General features: G+C 41.3%; 1 protein-coding gene across 1 annotated transcript in view; it reads left to right on the top strand.

The window, feature by feature from the left end:
- Positions 1-19,659, top strand: part of LOC122814471 (zinc finger protein 665-like) — a 218,238-nt gene that overhangs the window by 65,829 nt on the left and 132,750 nt on the right. The window lies entirely within an intron of this gene.

Here is a 19,659-nt window from a genome sequence, read left to right as displayed (position 1 = left end):
TTTGACATGGTGAAAACAATAACCCCCAAGATGGATAAATGGTAGTCTTAACATGTTTCTTCCTTAATGTGTTTATGTTTTAATGTATTTCAATATTTTCTGATACTGATTTTTTGTTTCTGTAACTCTTGCCTTCAAAACTGAGGTGCACCAGGTACTCTTGTGTTGTCCAACCCTTCATTTTCAGAAACCAGAAGTTATTAATAATGCAGTATTTTTGTATACACAATAACTGCTGTGATGTACATATATACATGGCCAAACAATATTTGTTTTCTGGCCACATAGGTGTTAAGCTAAAAACGTAATTGTTAAGCCTATTTTCTTATTGTGTGTAAAAAGACAATTCATTTGTCATCAGCCTAGTGGTGTTAAGGGTGGTAGTCCCAGTTCTTCTTCCAGTGACTGGATTAGATTGAGCGGAGAACGGGTGTGTTCAGCAGCTCTGAAGCCCACATTGGACAGAAAGACACTTTAACATTAGGTGATTATAAGGCAATGCACCTTAAGTTTTCTTGCCTGAAACTCATGGGCAGCTATAGCTTTTGTGGCCCTACAGTTGATTGTTGAAAATATGATTTTTGGAACAGAAAAAGTTTAATGTGTGATCACATGAATGTATACTGTATCTGAAACTACAGTGTGCATGTTCCCCCTTGTTTGACATGCATCACTGTATAACTTTAAATGGTTTGTCTTTTTTGTTTTTGCAAGTGCACAATTTATAGAATGGCTGTGCTTCTCATCCTTTACCCATGGTCATTTGAGCATAGCATTTGCTAAGTGAACTCTGGTATGAGATTTCACATTCATGCTATCTTGTATTGTATTATGTAAGTAATGTGTCCAATGCAGACTGCCTGAAGGCCCTATCCCTGTATTCTATCTCCTACAGGTTTTTGAAGGGAGATCTATGCCTGGCATATAGGGCATTGTCAGACCCCCCACTCTTATGGACCTCCTCCATGTCCACAAAACTAACCGTACCAGAATTACCCGTTCTAAAGACTTAAACTTTGCCTGTGATGTAAATAGGACCTGCTGAAGAGATAGGTATGTATCCCAGAGACAAGACTTAAACTTTGCCTGTGATATAAATAGGACCTGCTGGAGAGATAGGTATGTATCCCAGAGACTACCCCATCTATGGAACAGGCTCCCCATCCATGTGAAGCAGAGTTCCTGCATAGTCCAATTCAAGTGCAACTTGGACAACTGGATGGGAAACCAGAAATTCGGCCCTAGTTTGGCACCTATGTCTCTGATGTAAACAGGTAACCTGTAAATGGTTAATCTCCCAGGCCCATGCTTACACTTATCAAGATTATCAGAACTCATCAGAGTTTTGTCATGCATGGCTAGGCTTAAAAAGGCCCTTGTAGTCATTAGCCTAGTTAACACCTGTGAACCTATGTATCAGCCTATGATGACACTTCATTTAGCAACTAAGGGCTCTTATATGTGTTTTATATATGAGAGGGATTCCAGACTACGCACGTTGGTTAATCTTTGGTAACTTACAGTTTGGTTTGCGGAGTAGTTCCTGTGTAGTGATTTAACGGTTATTTCTGGTCCCATACCACTTTCACTGCTTTGGACCGGTGGTTACAATTTTTTTCCTTTTTTATTAAGCGAGTACACAGATTTCTTTCCTTATTTTTTGTACTACATGGAGATTCTCTGCTTATACAGTTATAGAACTTTATTTAGATTCCCACTTAACACATATTGGCTAGTTTACTCTTTTTTTTTTTTTTTGCGGTCTGTTTTACCAATTGGTTTTTGGATATTTTCTTTCGCTAGGATTCTTAGTCACACAGTGTCGTTATACACAATATTACGTGTTGCTTATATAGTATTGTTTTGAAAGACGCTTGCAGTTACTGATCTAGCACATTTAGTGGGTTGTGGTTTGCTTCTTTTCCCTCCAGTGCTTCTCATACCACAGCAACACTGTCAGTTGTCCTTGAGCTTTAAGCATACATACTGGTATCGTAGTACAGCAGTTACACTTTCTAATCACAGGGCTGCATTTTCTTATTTATTCAAATTACTGATGCGGTGAGTACACTGTTCATTTTCTTCGAGGTTAAACAGTTTAAACAGTTTAAACTGTTTCACACTGTATGTGGCCCAATCACTCACAATTAAACAGGTTGCTATTTAGTTTGCAACTTGGCATTTCTACATCTTTTGTGTCTCCTATGTCCTACTGTATTAATCACACTACATTTGTAGTTTGAGGTTATTTAGTTTTTGCTATTTTTCCCTTGGATAGTTTTAGCGCATTCACCTCTACTTGACGCTTACTTATTTACTGGTGCATTTTTAGTTATTTTCTTGTTGGTTAATTCTTTGATTTTTTTCCATTTACGAACTGCTGGTCATTTCTGAAGTAAATTATTTGTTGTTTTATTAGTTAATTTGCTTATTTTTCTGTATTATATTGAACATTACTACTTCAGTTTGTTTTAATTTCTCTAACATTTCCGTGTGTGTATGTGAGGATGCAAGCAGGGGCGAGTTTGTGTGTGGGGATTCAAGCAGGGGTGTGTGTGTGGGGATGCAAGCAGGCGGGTGTGTGTGTGTGTATGTCTGTTTATAATTTTTTTTCTGTAACTTAGGCAATGTATTCAAGGGCAACAGGCACTGTATTTTTAGATGAAACAGAAATATACAGTTGTTTAGTAGCAGCAACCTCTTCAACAGTTATAGATCTCTTGTATGGAATTATTTAGATGAATGTTATTTCTGCAGAGATTGTGCATACTTACTGATTGGTGAATTGTATCAAGTTTGAGTAGACTTCTGGAATGGAGATGTTTGGAAGTGAGCAGTTGTTTCAATACAGGTTGATGCATTGTGACAGTTACAGGACAGGATTGTATGCACAGTTACTTTAACTTATGGTTACTAAGTACAAGGTAACTTCAGTGTGAAGCACACATTGCAGCAGTTGTCCTCTGTGTCAGTGGATGCATATCTCTTGTCTGTCCTGCAGGAAAAGAAAGGTAAAAAGATTACCATGTGATCAGATCATGGATTGTAATGTAATGTATTTCTACTAACAAAAGAAGTCACATGACTGGTCAGCAAATAGCATGTAAAACAGTTCTAAGAGAGTGGTAAAGTGACACTGGACTTCAGTTAAGAATGTTACTCGGTAAACAGTTAATGGCTGTCTGCAGAGGTGCACTTTAATGGGCCTTGAACACCTGGTGTTATCCTTCACAGGTACCACACCTTAAGCCTGATGAAAAGCAATTGGCATAAGCATGTTGGGCAGGGAGCAACAGGAATAGCTGCCTATTTGTAGATAATGGTCTATGGGCATGTCAGGGCTGTTATGACACTGCCAATATACTGTGTAAGAGTGGCCATTTTTGACAGCAGTGCAATACACAGGAGTTTATGACTAGTACAGTCCACATCATACCGGAGGCTGATAGATTGTGAGGAATTTAGTGGAAGCCAAGCCAGTCACTATTTCCACAGTAAGTCCATGCAGTGGCGGAAATTAAATTAATGTTGGTGTTTTTAATACTTGACATCAACGCATTCATGTGGGCCCACATTGGTTTTGCAGAATTATAAAAAGGGAAAGGAACAGAAAATGCATATTTAAGATTAATTAGTGAAGGGTGTATATTTATAGAGATAAATGGAGAGAGTGCATACATATTTGTAAAAGGATGTAGTGGAATGAAAGCAAAATATAGAATAAGACAATTCATACTAACTGGCGAAAATCTGAGTGTACTATGATACTGTTATGATGGAGTATATGTACTTGATTTGGATTGTGATTGTGGACTTCAAACTGTGGTTGGAACACAAAATTGGCCATTCATGGAACTATGATAGTCGAGTAAAAATGTCAAACTATAATCTCAATTTTCTGAACAGCCCTACCAATATGTGACAAGGTACAGTGAAGAAGTACAGGCAACAACACATTAACAGCTGCAAGAAGAAAGAGCATAATTTTGCAATGACCATGCGTAGACATTAACTGCATCTTTTTACATAGGAAAAAGATGTCTGTCACAATTAATAGACAACACTACTTATGATTACATGAAGTATGCGATACTGTAATCTTAAATTACCACTTAAAAAAACATGCGACTGCTGCCGTGCAAGTCCATGAAATATATCATGTTTATAGTCTTATCATTTGTTAGCTATTTAACCAAACTGGAAGGAAAGAAACTGGGATTTGATGGTTTGAAAAGCAGTGATTTTTCACAGTGCTATGAAGCTTGGATCTAATTTTGACAGGAGGAGTGAAATAAAAAGTGTCCCACTGTAAGGAAGGAAAGGGTGTGACAAGAAAACAATGCATTAGTCAGGTCACCTGCTGTGAGCTGTCAATCACATGCAGATAATGGGTCAAATTACCTTTAGCACTTTGACAGCCAGGGAAGGTAGGTGTGAAGGGGGAGGAGAGATACCTTGAAGAACTACAATTCAGGCTTCACAAAAGAAATCAAGTTAGCATTTCTAAGAAGAAACAGCAATAAAATGCACTTTTCAATTCTGCCCTGTGGCATTTGCACTGCTTGTGTTTGAAGTTGTCATTGAAAAAGGATAAAATGTTAATCAAAAGTAGGTGACTACAACACATCAGTGAATGCCTGTAAAATCAGAGCAGTGACAGGAGCTTTTGGGAAAAAAGTGGCAGGCATAATGCATTTTTTTAGACAAACAATGCATTCTGGGATACCTAGAGGCAGACTTCTTCTTCTTCTTCTTTTTCCCGGTTAGGGGTCACCACACTGGATCACCTGTCCACTCATGATTGGCAGTGAAGGTTTTTTTTTCTTTTACGGTGTCGAGTTGCCAACCTGGTGCCCAACCTTCCATGGAAGGCATGCACTCACTCCTAGGGTCAATTTAGAGTATCCAATCCACCTACAGCATGTCTTTGGGATGTGGGAGAAAACCAGAGCACCCAGAGGAAACCCACATGACTACAGGGAGGACATGCAGACTCTGCAAAGAAGGCACCCCAGCCGAGGATTGAACCAGAGAACCTTTTGCTATGAGGACCTAAACAATCAGAATTACTTAAAGATGCCAGACCCCACGTGGTTAGACTCAAAAATTACATATAAAAATATCTAATAACCTGTAAATAGTCTTAGAGTGGTGTTAAAATGTAGGAAACGCCAAACCATGATGAAACATGTTTTTTGAGTCAGAAGGTGCGGTTCTCCTTTAAGATAATTCTTCAGTCTAACCATAGCCATCTAAATGCAGAAGGGCTGTTCTGGTCATACAGCCTGACTGCTGAGGCTCAAACTGATGGTTATGTCCTGTGGCAAGTCATATGTAGCATAACGGTGGTGGTGGTCCCTTTTAAATGTGCTAGACTGGAAGGTCCTGATGGCATAATTGTGGATGGTCCCTTTAAGGCGGTTAACCTAGAAACAAGCAAGGATGTTAAAAGTAATGATGAGCAGCTACACAAAGGTATTTGAAGCACAGCACCTTCGCACACAGCAGATTTATGACCTTTGCATGTGAGAAAGCTCAGGGGAGGACTCTGACTGGAGTTTCATAGATCAGGATAGCAGTCCAGAGGGGTATCCCTATGAGGAAAGGGACTTGAGCCATGAGAGGTGAAACCAACTGGAGGTATTACTGCCCAGGTAGGAGGAAAAGCTGTTTTATTGTTCCTTGTCACTGAAGTAGAAGGCAAAGCTGTTTTTGTTGTACCCTTTTGCTGATATTTGGGGGGGCTGCTTTCTAGAGGTCAGTTACTTTGCCAGACTCCTGTTTAGAAAAGAATGCCGCATCAAAGTTTAAAAGTTTGCTGTACTAAGAAAAGTCTGCCTGGACAATGAATTTATGTTGCACTGCAGACTCACTTGGCTGACAAGAACTGCATTTCATTTTTGACCTTCATTTATTTGTTAATAAATGAGATTTTCTAGTGACAAAGCTGACTACAATGTCTGCCTCATTTATCACAAACCACCCAACACACTATTTTCAGAGCTGTAAAAGTATGGCCAGTTTTTAATTTTGTAAAATGCTGAGCTGTGGAAGTGGGGATGTGTCTCTAGAAAAACCAAACATGGAAGACACCCTTGAAAATTTTTGAGCAGTCTGTATTATTGCAAAAATCTGACTTTTAAAGGATTTAGCAAAACTGAAACAGCAAAGAGATGGACCTTACCAGGTGAGCAGTTCAAATCAGGAGTGAAAACAATGACTGCTGTAATCTAAAGTCACAAACTGTCTGCACCATAAGGGGAGACCAACATGTCTTGCACCCAAAGAGGCAATGTTATTCACTTTACTTTTTAAGAGTACCTTTGGGATTGCTTACCGGAATACATAAGATTTCACCCCACTCCTGCAAAATAATAATTAAAAAAAATACATTATATATATATATATATATATATATATATATATATATATATATATATATATATATTCATGGTTCTAGGTTACTACATCAACAACTCAGATGACCGACAGCAAATACACCGACCCAACAACGCCGACAACACACAAAATCGACAACTGAAAGACTCCAATGCAGTGCACTACGAACATGAACTACGTCGTCAAGTTAAAGCAGCGCACAGCATTTCCCTTTCATTACGCTACCACATTTAACTATTACTCCTCCGGTATGTTACTCATGCTAGCATACTTGTTTAATTGCATATACCACAAACTGCTATCCAGAGTCTTACTTGTCGATAGTCAGTTGTCGGTGATTTTGTTCCGCTACCATTTCTGTCGGTGTTACCATCTGTCGATGTATATGTATATATATATATATATATATATATATATATATATATATATATATATATACACACACACACACACACACATACACATGGGTCCACTTTGTAAATTCAAAATACTGAAATCTCGAATTGCAGTATTTCGAACTTAGAAAGCCGCAGACTCGCCTTTCTGAAACCGGCAGAAGCGCGAAATTCAAAATACTGAAGCATGAAGATTTTGAATTTCTGCTTCCGTTGGTATGGTATGTGGATATTTAGGTTTAATTTTGGTAAGTTTGTGTGTGTAAGTATGTTGGTTAGAGGTTTAGTGTAATGTATGTTGTGACTGTTATGTGTGTCTTTGAGGGACTGTAAGATGTGTGTGTGTGTGAGTTTTGTTTGTGTTTCTGTTTATGCGATCTCGGAGTTAGAATATATAAGTAGGGGGTACGGGGGGCTTGGCCCCCTGCTTATATGTAGTTTAGATGAATTTGATTGTGGGGGGGGGGTTGTGTGTACTGTATGTGTAGCATTAATTATGGGATTTTGAATTTCGTGACTGTGTGTTTTTGAATATGTGAGTTATGGTTGGGTTTTCGGCTTTGTGGTTTCGAAATACTGCAATTCGAGATTTCAGTATTTCGAAATTGCAAAGTGGACCCATATATATATATATATATATATATATATTTATATATATATATATATATTTATATATATATATGTATTTATATATATATATATATTTATATATATATATATATATATATATATATATATATATAGAAAAGAATGCAGCTGGGGAAGCTACTCTTAGCAGAGTATGAACAGAAGTTTCTGTATGGTAACCATTGCTTCAAATACAAAGAAAAATCATGCACCAATGGGGGGATAGCCTTCCCCAAGAGACCTGGGGGGGGGGGGACTAAAGTGGGACAGTAAGGATCTGAACTAAGCTGTAACTGCTCCTTTCATCTAAACATTCCAGATTTGGAAAATTGTGGAAATATAAAGTGCACCAGATGCCTCTAGGACGTGAGGTCTGGGAACTAAAATACAGATAATGTTATTGTGTAAAATGAAATTTATAGCAAGTGGGGTAAGTGATGCTGCAGTAAATGCCCTTCATATTGAAGGAACCCCCCGGGGTGGGGGGTGGGGGCGGACGGGACACATCAGTGCTCCTTTCCGCACTTCACTCCTTTGAGATAGCAAGATCATTCTAAAGTAAATAATTGAACTTTGATAGTTGTTGGGAAGTGATTTCATGGCAGCTTGTATAAGCAAACAGCAGGCCTGTCTGTCTGGCTCTTTGGGAGGAGCCATGAACAACTCCAAGTTCCCTGACCCATCTACAAAAGCTCATCCATGGTAAGTCTGTCTTCCTGATGCATTCTGAGAAAGTCATTTTTATGCATTCCCCCCTCTGAGGGAGCAGAACAGGCCAAGAGGGTAGTTATAACACTTACTGGTAGGAAGTGCATCTCTTCTGGGGCTAGTGGCGTAAAAGTGTGCAAAGCTTAGGCAGACAAGTGTATCAGCCATTTCTCGTATTGCTTAGTGCTTGCGTATGAAGTGCCAAGGTGATCTTCTCAACAAGAGAGTGATGAGTAGTACTGAGCAAAGCATCCAAAATCATTGTGACCAATTTTTGGTCCCCAAATAACTTTTAACTACAGCAGGCAGCAATTAAGTGTTTTGCTTTGACTCTTGCTATGTCCCCTTCCTGCTTGCATCAGATATGGAGTTAGGAGTTTCTGTGGTCTAACAGAAAGAATAGGCATCATTACAGTATCATATTATAGTATACCAAGCCACCTTTAGAAAGTATTTTTCATTGGTGGAAGAGTTAAACACTCGGGCAGCTCATCAGTCATCTGGGGCAGCAGTGTCTACTGTCAGTCGGCATAAAATTTGTGGTTTTCTGGAAAATCAGTGAGGATTAAAGTCATTAAATAATGACGGATATTTGAGTTTCAGACATCATATCCTTCAGAAAATGTGTGTCAATGTAAAATTTGTTAGTCTAGCCACCTTCTAAGTTTATAACAGTAGTATTTAAAATCTGTCCCTAGTTTTAGGTCTTTGTCCCCCCCACCAATTATTTTTGCCTTTGTCCAGATTTCTTGTGCTAAGAAGTTGAGAGACATGCATAATGATGTATATTCATTGTCATAGTGTTCAATTCCATAATGGGGTGTTATCATCTCAGAGGTGAGCTACATAAGGTTCCTTCATACCAGTAGCTGTGGATGGAAAGACCAACTTGACAAATCGAAAGAACCTAGACTTGTTATTCACTACCAGTATTTCATGATGCTAGAAATCAAATATATTAATAAATCAATTAAAGCAATTCAAAATGGACAATGATGTGTATATTTGACTACCAATTTAAGAACTAACATTTATTGCAAAAAATGTACCTGGTTCTTCAAAACCTCCATGTTATTATTCACAACGTGTTAAACTCTGATGGTAACATGTTTTATTTTATTTGTGGTTATTGTTTCTGTTAACGGTTGTGATGTGCTTGTTCTTGCTCATTGTGCATGTTAGTTTTGAATGTGTTGCCTTCCTGTTTCTACTGATCTCTAAACATTCCGAGCATACAGGAATACAAGCTGAACTAGCTTTGAAAATGTAGATCACATCTTCTGAACTATAATAAAACTGGATCCAACTTATGCAGTCTTGAATTTTAATTAAGTCCTGTTATCTTGTTCAGTTTTTCTCATGGCAAATCGTTGTAGGAGTTTCAGTTTATTTTTCTATGATTCTGATACGGAGTCCAGATTGGACATCTAAGTTCCAGGTTGGATCTTATTACAGTACAGTAGAGATCCTATGTGACACTGGAGTTTCGGAATTTTGAGGGATGGATGATGAGTCCAAATGGCATGATGCAACCCTTCATGGAGTCATACAGGAAGGTATTCAAGGGCCAAAGTTGTCTACAGTGATGTTGTCTGTAAAAAGGAAAAATTTGGTACAACTTGGGTTAACTATCTGATCTTGCAGACTGTTCCATAAAAGCATAGATATGTTGGAAGGGAAAGGATTCATCCGAGGATTTTTCCCCAAAGGTAGAGGAGAAGACAGAGCATAATTGTTACCTTTTTCTCTGACAAATGGGGAGTTTGACAACCCCTACATGTACAGAAAGAACTGGGCCACAAGATAGAGAACATTTACCTTCTTTTATTTTGGGGAGTTTTGATAACTGTTGCGTATTCAGCATGCTCAGACTAGGTTTTACATGTTGTCCTGGATAGCAGCAAAATAATCAGGTTTTACATACATTATGGGGTGAACATTAGGTATTAGGGCAACACTTGATATATAACATGTTATTTTGTGTATGCAAAAGACAACTCCTAAAGGTCAAATATTTCTGGATCAAGAAGCCACTAGTTTTTGGGGTCCAAGGACTGAAATTCCAAGACGGAATATCTGGAGACCTTAAAATCCATAGCGCAAGGAGAGTCAGTTTCTAAGTTTGTGGCTGCCTCTGTAGCAAACAGTATTGAAGTCACCACAGCTGATATGGTAAGAATGACAGAAGCTTCAGGAACTGCAGTTCCTGATGGGTCTTGGTCCCTTACATGAGTGACACAAACTAAGGAATAAATGTAGGCTACAGAGTCTAATTAAACAGAGGAGATGTCATAGTCTTTGAGTCTTCAACTAATATTGCCTGTACTCTGAAGACAAAGAAGTACACCTCTACTGAAGATAACTGATTATACTTCCCCCTGTGACTGAGCAAGACATGACCAATCCAGAATCAGTATGTCAAAACTAACTGAGAACACAGGCTACCTAAAGTATTACCACAGTTATCAGAAACCACCTTTTTACAGGTCAACCTGCCTGCACCCCCGATGTGTTGGACGCAGCATACAGTGGTCTTGATTACACAATTATGGTTTACAATAGAACAAGCTTTGAGGAAATGTAAATGGAAAGCTAAATCCCAACCACATGAAAGAAGCCATTGATTATTATGGGATTTTTTTTTTTGTTTTACATTTTTAAAATGGTGTGGTTCTGAACTCACGGGTGAATCAATGGCCTTCCACTCGATATGGATTTGTATGTTATTTGGTCACTCCAGTTGATGACAAGCACTTACAGTATGGATTGTTTTCCCTGATCTTCTGAGTGTCTGGTTATATCATACAGATGTGAATTTATAAATTTATTAAGCTGTTTGTCACTCCTCTGCATCATCCTAAGGCCTGCTATCCTGTGTCCCCATCCACAGCTAGGTCTACCAGCTTCTCCTAACTCAAAAAGTCTACCCCAACCAGCTGGGGCTGTTCTAGGAGCTTAAGGACATCCTGGAGATTTTCACTTTTGGTCTACCTGGTTTCTCCCCTCCCTGCAATAATTGTAATTGTGTGGCTGTGCCCAAGGGGCAGGCATGCAGTGGGGACTTGTAGCATTTCATCCCACCTCTGCAGCAGTTCAGCCTTACCCCCCACCCTATTCACCTGCTTACATTACACCTCCAGCGTTATCTTTTCCAACCTCCAACAGAGATCTCTGGCGAGAATGACCACGGAACCATCCTTTCCTCCTGGATGGGCACACCCATTCCCTACTTCTCCCCATCTCTCCTGGATGGTTACGCCCCCCCCACCTCCCACTCCTCTTCATCTGTTACCTGAGCGGCTAATCAAAACCAGGTCATCTAGGCAGTAGCCAGGTGTTTATCTACCGACTTTAGAGAAAATTTAAAACAAAGTTAAAAAGGATGATGGTCTAGGCTCTTTCCTACTACCTAGAAGAAGAAGGATATTTAAGATCGTGATGAAGAACTGAACAGTATTTTTTTTTTCTTATGATGCTTGATAACTTTCTTTGCTTGCAAAATATAATTTAAGTGAAGACTGTAGTCTGACATGCACCTATGCTATACTGAGTACCTTCTGCAGAACTATCCTGAAAGTAAGATACTGTCCTTGGTGTACATCTGTCAAAAGCATTGCACACTAAAAGGTACATTACTCAATTCTACTGTAAGAAAAAAAAGCTCCGTACAACAAAGGAGGTGGTATGTTTCCACACTGTTTAATAAAATTTAGGACCATAAAGTTGCATTGGTTTGTAATGTTCTGTAATCTTCAAACATTAAATGCACTTTTGCACTTGATTGTTAAAATTATTATATTGTGCTTGCTTTCTATATGTTTTGGATTTTCATCCTCATTTGATCGTGTGGCACATATTTTGCTAACTACTTTACTTGCTGAAGTTTAATAATCTGTGCAGTGAGACAATCCAAAAAAAAGGTTATGTCTTACCCTAACGTTCCATCTGTGTTGTTGATCTTCGTTCATTCATTACTGATGGGTTATCTGTTCCATTCTCGGAACCGAGCTGGCCAATATCAAGATCGCATCGGCCAAAAACTGTTGAGCCAAGGTCCTATTCAGACTGCTTTGCTCCCTGTTACCTCAGATCGAGTTTGCAAGTTGATATATAAAAGTAGAGGCTACCTCTGGTCAAAACAGACCTACAATAAAGGAGTACATGAGATCAACCAGGAGCCTCTGGATGGGGGGGGGGGGCAGAGGGTGGGAATTAATGAATGAGCAAAGATCAACAACACAGATGGAACGTTATGGTAAGATGCAACTTCTTTATCTGATGTTGTTAATCTACATTCATTCTTTACTGATGGGATAGAGTCCCCAGCTACCTGTATTCCTGGGAGGCCCTCATGGAAGGACATTCCTGAGCACCATGGAGCCAAAGGAAGCTCTACCTCTGGAGGCAAAGCCCAATTTGTAATGAAAAATAAAGGTATGAGGTTTGGCCCAAGTTGCAGCTGAGCAAATATCATTGAGGGAAGCCTTAGCATGGAAAGCTGCTGAAGTTGCCATAAATCTTGTAGAATGTGCTTTCACTCTATGAGGCAAGGTGAGATTGTTTTTGTTGTAGATAAAGGTAATACGATTTCTCAACCATGAAGCCAATGTAACTTCTGATACAGGGTGACCCCGTTTAGGTCCAGAAAAAGCCAGAAACAGTTGGTCTGATTTACGGGTAGATTTTGTTCTGTCCAGATAAAATTGTATTTGCCTATGAACATCCAAGGAGTGCAGGCAATACTGTTCCTTGTTAGAATGGTTAGGAAAGAACACTGGAAGGTCAATAGATTGCTTGACAGACCGCTCTGACACAACTTTTGGTAAAAAGGAAGAATTAGTTGTCAGTGATACCCTATCCTTATGGAAGATAAGATGGGGAGGTTTGATGCACAAGGCTTGAAGTTCTGACAAGCATCTGACCGATGTGATTGCAATCAGAAACAAAGTTTTCCAAGAAAGATGTTTTACATCACATGAAGATGCAGGCTGAAAGGGGGAAGCTGTTGGAACTTGCAGAACCAATGCCAAATCCCAAGGTTGTACCAGTTCTCTAAAGGGAGGTTTTAGGTGGATAATCCCTTTCAAGAAAGTTTTACAGAATCTGTGTGACATAAGTGAAGAATCTTGAAAACCAATGTGGAAATTTGAGATGGCAGCTAAATGCACACGGATAGATAGAGGCAGACATCCCAGCATGGAAAAGATGTGACAAGTAATCCAGTACCACTGAAACTGGGGCTGACAAGGGGTCTAATTGTTTATTCGCTGCCCATAGAGAGAACCTCCTCCATTTGTTAAGACAGATTAGTCTGGTGGATGATTTATGAGACGCAATAAGAATATTGCGCACAGGGGACGGGAGGTTTTCATGCCTGGCAATCACTGGAAGTGGAGAAACCAAGCTGTCAGTTTCAGGGTTGTTAGATTGGGGTGAATCAAACCCTGCGAATGGGAGATCAACGTTGGGGATGGATTGAGGATCCACGGTTGATCTAGCAGGTGAGGCCAGTGGAAGGGAAACCAGACTTGTTGAGGCCAATATGGAGCAATGAGGATCACTTTGCTCTTCAACTGTCATGCTTTCTTCAGAAATTGGAAGATGAAGGGAAGAGGAGGATAAGTATAAAGTAGATCCAAGGGCCAGTCATGGACTAGAGCGTCTCTCAGTGACTGTCCCCGAGGGGGGATTAGAGCAAAATAGTTGCTGCACTTGCAGTTGGTTGGGAAGGCAAATAGGTCGCAGCAAGGCTGGCCCCAGCGGCTGAAGATTTTTGCCACTATCATAGTATTGAGGGACCACTTGTGAGGTTGCAGAATGCATCTGCTCGATTTGTCTGCTATCACATTGGAGATCCCAGGAATGTGCATTGCAATTAGAACTGGGTTGGAAGCTATCGCCCATTGCCATATTCTCAAGGCCTTTTGGCATAACGGGTAAGATCTGGTGCCCCCGTGTTTGTTGATGTACCATTCCACTGACATGTCTGATTGGATCGCAATAGTCCCTGATGGAACGATGGAATGAAATGCTTGCAATGCTAGTAGCACGTCCTCAGTTCCAGAACATTGATATGCAAAAGGGCCTCTCTTTCCAACCAGGTGCCTTGGACCGAGTTTCCCTAACATAGCCCCCCACTCCATCAGGGAGGTGTCCGTGGTCAACGTGGTTATTGTTTGATAGGGGTTGAAGGGGTTGAAGGGGCGAGACAATTGTTGGGGATTTCGAGACGTCCACTAGCGTAAATCTTGCTTGCATCTCTGAGTTACACTTATCTGAAAAGACAAAGGATGTTGTAGAGGGTACCACTGAGTGAGACGTAGCCACTGAAGGAGCCTCATGTGGAATCTGGCTAGAGGAACAATGGTGATCAAGGCTGCCATTGACCCCAACAGTTGGAGTATAGATCGAGCGGGAGATTTGTGGTGACAGAGCAGTGGTTGTACTTCTTTCCTTATTCTCTGAAGCCTGTGGTCCGGAAGGGATGTTGTGCAATTTCTCCTGTCCAACAGTACCCCTATAAATTCCAAAGACTGAGTTGGGGTCGAGTCATCTAGATATGGAAATGCCTGGAATCCTTGAAGTCGCAAGTGAGTGATAACCACTGCCATGCATTTGGTGAACACTCTGGGGGCTGCAGACAGACCGAAGGGCAGAGCTCGAAATTGGTAATGACTGGCTCCTATGCGGAAGCAGAGGTATTTTCTTGAGCATTTGTCCATTTGTATGGGGTAATACACATCTTGCAGCTCTACAGGGCACATCCACTTGTCGTCTTCCAGAAGAGGAAGGCTAGACTGAACTGTGACCATCTGGAATTTCCCTGTTTTTACAAATTTGTTTAGTGTGCTGAGATCCAGAATTGGTCTCCAGTCCCCTGTCTTTTTTGGCACTAAAAAGAACCTTGAGTAAAAACTGGATTCTATTTGGTATGGAGGGACCGTCTGGATGACTCTTTTTGTAGCAGCTTTTGGATTTCGTGTGCTGCTGCTTCCCCTTGACTGGGTGGAATGGGTAATACTCTGCATGAGACTGGACAAAGAAGGAAGGGGATGTGATAGCCTCTGGATATTATCCGTTGTACCTAAGTGTTGGTGGTTATATTTCACCAGGCAGTGGGGTACAAGGAAAAATGACCCCAACCACTTCCAGAGGTGAGCAGACGGGCAATGCTTCAGGAGCGCTGATAGGTTGGCCAGAGAACGAGTCACTGGAATCCCGGTTTCACAGACCGCTTCTGCACTGAAAGGGGCATCTTCCATTAGAGTTTCCCCCTCTGCCTCTAGGGGAGGACTCGGCATGTGCATCCTGGAAAGAGCCCTGTGATTTCCTGTACCACATCTTCCCGCTCCTCTGATTTCTGGAGTAGAATCGCTGAGGAGTGGAGAGTCTGACACCAATGGCAGAAGGGGTCTTGCCATCTTGTTCGCACCTTGCCAGTGTACCTTTCACTTTACGGCTAAACAAAGAAGCTGTCTTGATGGAGGCATTCATGAAGGAAGCCTTGGAGTCTGCGAAGTCGCAAAGGTGCATCCAGGCATGTCATCTGATGACTATACCTGCATCTGCTGCTCTAGCCACCCCTTCCATTGCGTGAGAAATAAGATGCATGGAAGAGTTGGAAATGGACTCTAGGGTGGCTATGAGAAGCCACGTTGTCACAGACTTAGCCAGAAACAGCTCCTGCCACGGTTTCAGAGAGCTGGTTGATAAGATCCCTCTGAAGCCTGGTAAAGTGTGCCATATAGTTCAAAGACCTTACGGCGAAGGTCAATGAAGCAAACACATGCTTCCCTAATCTGTCAATCCTCCTTGTTGGGCAGATGGACAGTTTTGCTCTCTTCTGCCAAATCCTTCTTAGTTGCCACCACCATAGCATCTACTGGAAGACCTCGTGACCAATGTGGGTGCTCAGCAGGGGGCGATAATATTTTATCCGGTCTCCTTGGTATCGCTTCCATGGTATCAGGAGCCTTCCATGCGCACTGGATGATGAGCTGGATGAGCTCATCGGCAAGTGGGGTGACCCAGGAGGTAGGGGGCCGGGCACGAAAAGCCTGCAGGAATACAGATTCCTCAGAGGAAGGATTAGAGGACTTCCAGTCACCCCTTTATCGAAGGACCTCGAGGATGTCACCAAAAGACACCTCATTAGTGGGTGATGATGGGGACCCTTCCCTGTCATCAAAATTCATATCTTCAGTCAATGACTCCTCAGTGGCGTCCATGTGCTCCTCTTGCACGACCCTTTGCGGGGTACTTCCTTAGTGGGAGGTTCTGGGGAAGACTGTGGAAGACTGCAAAGTGGAGATCTCCAGAAAAGGAGAAACCTAAGGCCCTTATGCCTGGTTGTTGTGGCTTGTGACAGTTGTGGCACAGAGGAGGGAGAGGACTCCAACATGTAAGATTTGCCAGCAGAGGCAAGCGCCCTCTCCATGACCTGGAAGGCTGGCCTGTCCATGGAGGAATGGGTGCCTGGAACTGAGCACAGCAACCTCAGCACTGGGGTCACACCCTGCCCCGATGAGGAGGACCATGAACGAGATGATCCCTGGAGGGTGCCATAGAAAAAAATCGGCATAGAACCAGGGATGCCCTCCCCCTTGCCACAGCCACTGGCCTGAGAAGAGCCCGATGCCCAGTGCACTGAGGGCCACAAGGACGACTCCGGTTCCAATGTGAGATCCACTATTTGAGTCAGAGGAAGGGAAGCTGCTGTCAGAGTAATAGGCTTCAAAACTTGTGTAGAAGTCGAAGGAGGAGTGTACGTTGGAGTTTGAGGAGGTATACGTTCACCTGAAGGAGGGAACATGGACTTTGGGTGAGAAAGACCTCTGGCCACAAGCAGCTGGTCAACAAGCTGCAACACATCTTGCTCAGGGAGACTCTTGGTTGACCTCATGGAGAAAGCTGATGGCAATTCTGGCCTTTCTAGAAAAGAACTATATAGATTGCCAGCAAATGGATCCAAGGAAGGAGAATACTTGGTCCTTGCTAATTCAACAGGTGCAGAGCCCAGAACCAAGGACATCTGCACTGAAGAAAATGGTGTGGAAGCAGTCTGCACTGACGACATCAGCACCCACCGTGGACTACAGAAAAGTCATACTCTGAGCCAAAGAGGATTGTACCAACGGTGCCGAAGGGGACTGTTCCTGCGTGGATGGTGTCAGTAAGGGCTGCGACGGAACTGTCAGAGCCGTAGTTGTCGGCACTGGGAAATCCGGTGCCGGTATCAATAAGGAAGACATGGCTAGAGCCAGAATCATTTGGGGCGGTGCTGAGCCTGGAGCCGACAGGGTCACAGGTGGTAGCACCGAAGTAGTAATCAGTTTCACCTTCTTATGAGTCAGCTCCCTATGATCTCCAGAGGGAAGAGGGGAGCGACTTCGATGATGAAGAGGAAGAATGCCTCTTATGGGGTTTAACAGGAGGGGGTGAACCCTCCAACCCAGAAATAGCCTCAGAGAAAGGAGACTTGAGAAGACCTTTCAAAATTAACTTATTCTTCCTCTCGTTAAGAGTCCTGGTAGAAAATGTTTTACAAATCCCACACAGGGGATCCACAGTAAGGTAGGAGACATTCAGTTAGTAGACACAATTCATGGCCATCGGAAAGTGGTAACTTACGGACGCAATCCTTACACTGCTTGAAACCAACGCTACTTTTCTTATCCAACATAATGATGTAGAGAAGAAGAAGAACAGTACCAAAAGGAAGAGGAAAAGGAGGGATTACCAACAATGGTAATGAAGAATTACCTCAAAGGTAAGAAAAAGGGAGAAAGCCTAAAGTATACAATAGGGTAGGAAAATATCAGTAGAAACTACTTGAAAATATTTAAAGTAAGAACAATGTATAAATCTTTCAAAAAATTAGACACTTAGCTGAGAGAGTGGCTTGACACGGCTGTACAACAACACAGCAAACGAGATCTGAGGTAACAGGGAGCAGAGCATTCTGGGTAGGACCTTGGCTCAAAAGTTTTTGGCTGACGCAAGCTTGATATTGTCCGGCTCATTTCCGAGGACAGAACCGATAACCCATCAGTAAGGAATGAATGAAGGTTAACAACATCAGATGGTCTTTTGGAAGTACAGAATGGTACGTTCAAATGCTATACTTGTAAACATCAAAAAATTAAACAGTGCTACACAGGAAGACAAAGTTGTGGCTCCATATAAATAAGACTGGTCATACATGTTGGTGAAAAAACATATATATAGTTTACAGTTTCCATACTTTACACAATATAAAAATATACAATGTGTTTTATATACTATGCTTTGCATTATGCATATTATATACGTTTCCAATCACAAGGTTGAAGCCCACAATCCTGAACTGCATAATCTGGACGGCATAATATAGAAGACCAAAATGTCTCAAAATCTGGAATACTGAATGTCCCTACCAGTGTAATCCCACTGCTAACATAGGTCTAGCGGGGGGCAAGAAAGTCCAGAATTTTAACATTGTGGTGTTCACTGTTTTGGTATTCTGTTACCATGATTATGCATTTCAGAATTGTGGGCTTCAGCCGTGTGCTAGGTGTTGAGAGGGTTGCATAATGGTGAAGGTGTTTAACTCCTTAAGAGAAGGTACAAGATTTGACCCTCACCTTTGGGATGGGAAATTTGGCTTAGTTTAAAATGGCCCACTAGGGCGATAGATTTATTATCATAGGTTAATATTAGGCTAGCAGCTTTGGCTTCCATTAGTGTCAATGGCTACCGTCACTGTCTCTTTTACCAAAACAGTTTGATCAACTCCAGTTTTCATTGCACCACAGAAATGGCAGGATCAATCCTGCCCTTTCCCCAGTACCCATATTAAGGACACTTTCAAGTTGCATTGAGATGGTGATCTATCTTTGTGCAGCACTGTAGCAAGAGTTAAGGAAATTGCTTGCACCACAAACACATACATATACACTATCTATCTGGAATCACTACATATTCTCGAACTTTTGAAATAACGAATTTCAAAAGCTCAAGACTATAGTCGAAACCCCTATATACTGAAAATACACAAGCGCGAAATTGAAAATCCCGAAAGTATAACACACATACAGCACACACATAGCACCCCCCACAATCAAACATATTATCCTACACTACAGATAAGCAGGGGGGCAAGCCCCCCACACCCCCCTACTTTAATATTCTAACTCCGAGATTGTACAGACACACAAGGCAAACTCACGCCCACACGTTATAGTCCCTCACACAGTCACAACACACACTAAAGCCTCTCACAAACACACTTACGCACACTTACCTGAACCACAACACCAGAAGTGCTAATATATATATATATATATATATATATATATATATATATATATACACACACACACAAAGCTAGATAGATAAACAGAAATTCAGTCATGATGTTTGTTGTGGTAGTTCTATACCTTTTTGTATCTCTTAGAGCAGCTCATTGACAACCAAATTTTTGTAAATGAAGAGTCAGAATTGCTTTTGCTTATTTTTAGTAATTAGGTTAATAGCATAACAAAATAATTTT

This window comes from Protopterus annectens, chromosome 10.part0, assembly GCF_019279795.1.
Source record: "Protopterus annectens isolate FY-2018-M chromosome 10.part0, PAN1.0, whole genome shotgun sequence".
NCBI classification, from domain to species: Eukaryota; Metazoa; Chordata; order Ceratodontiformes; family Protopteridae; genus Protopterus; species Protopterus annectens.
The sequence above is the reverse complement of the archived record's forward strand: the minus strand, read 5'-3'. Positions and strand labels throughout refer to the sequence as shown.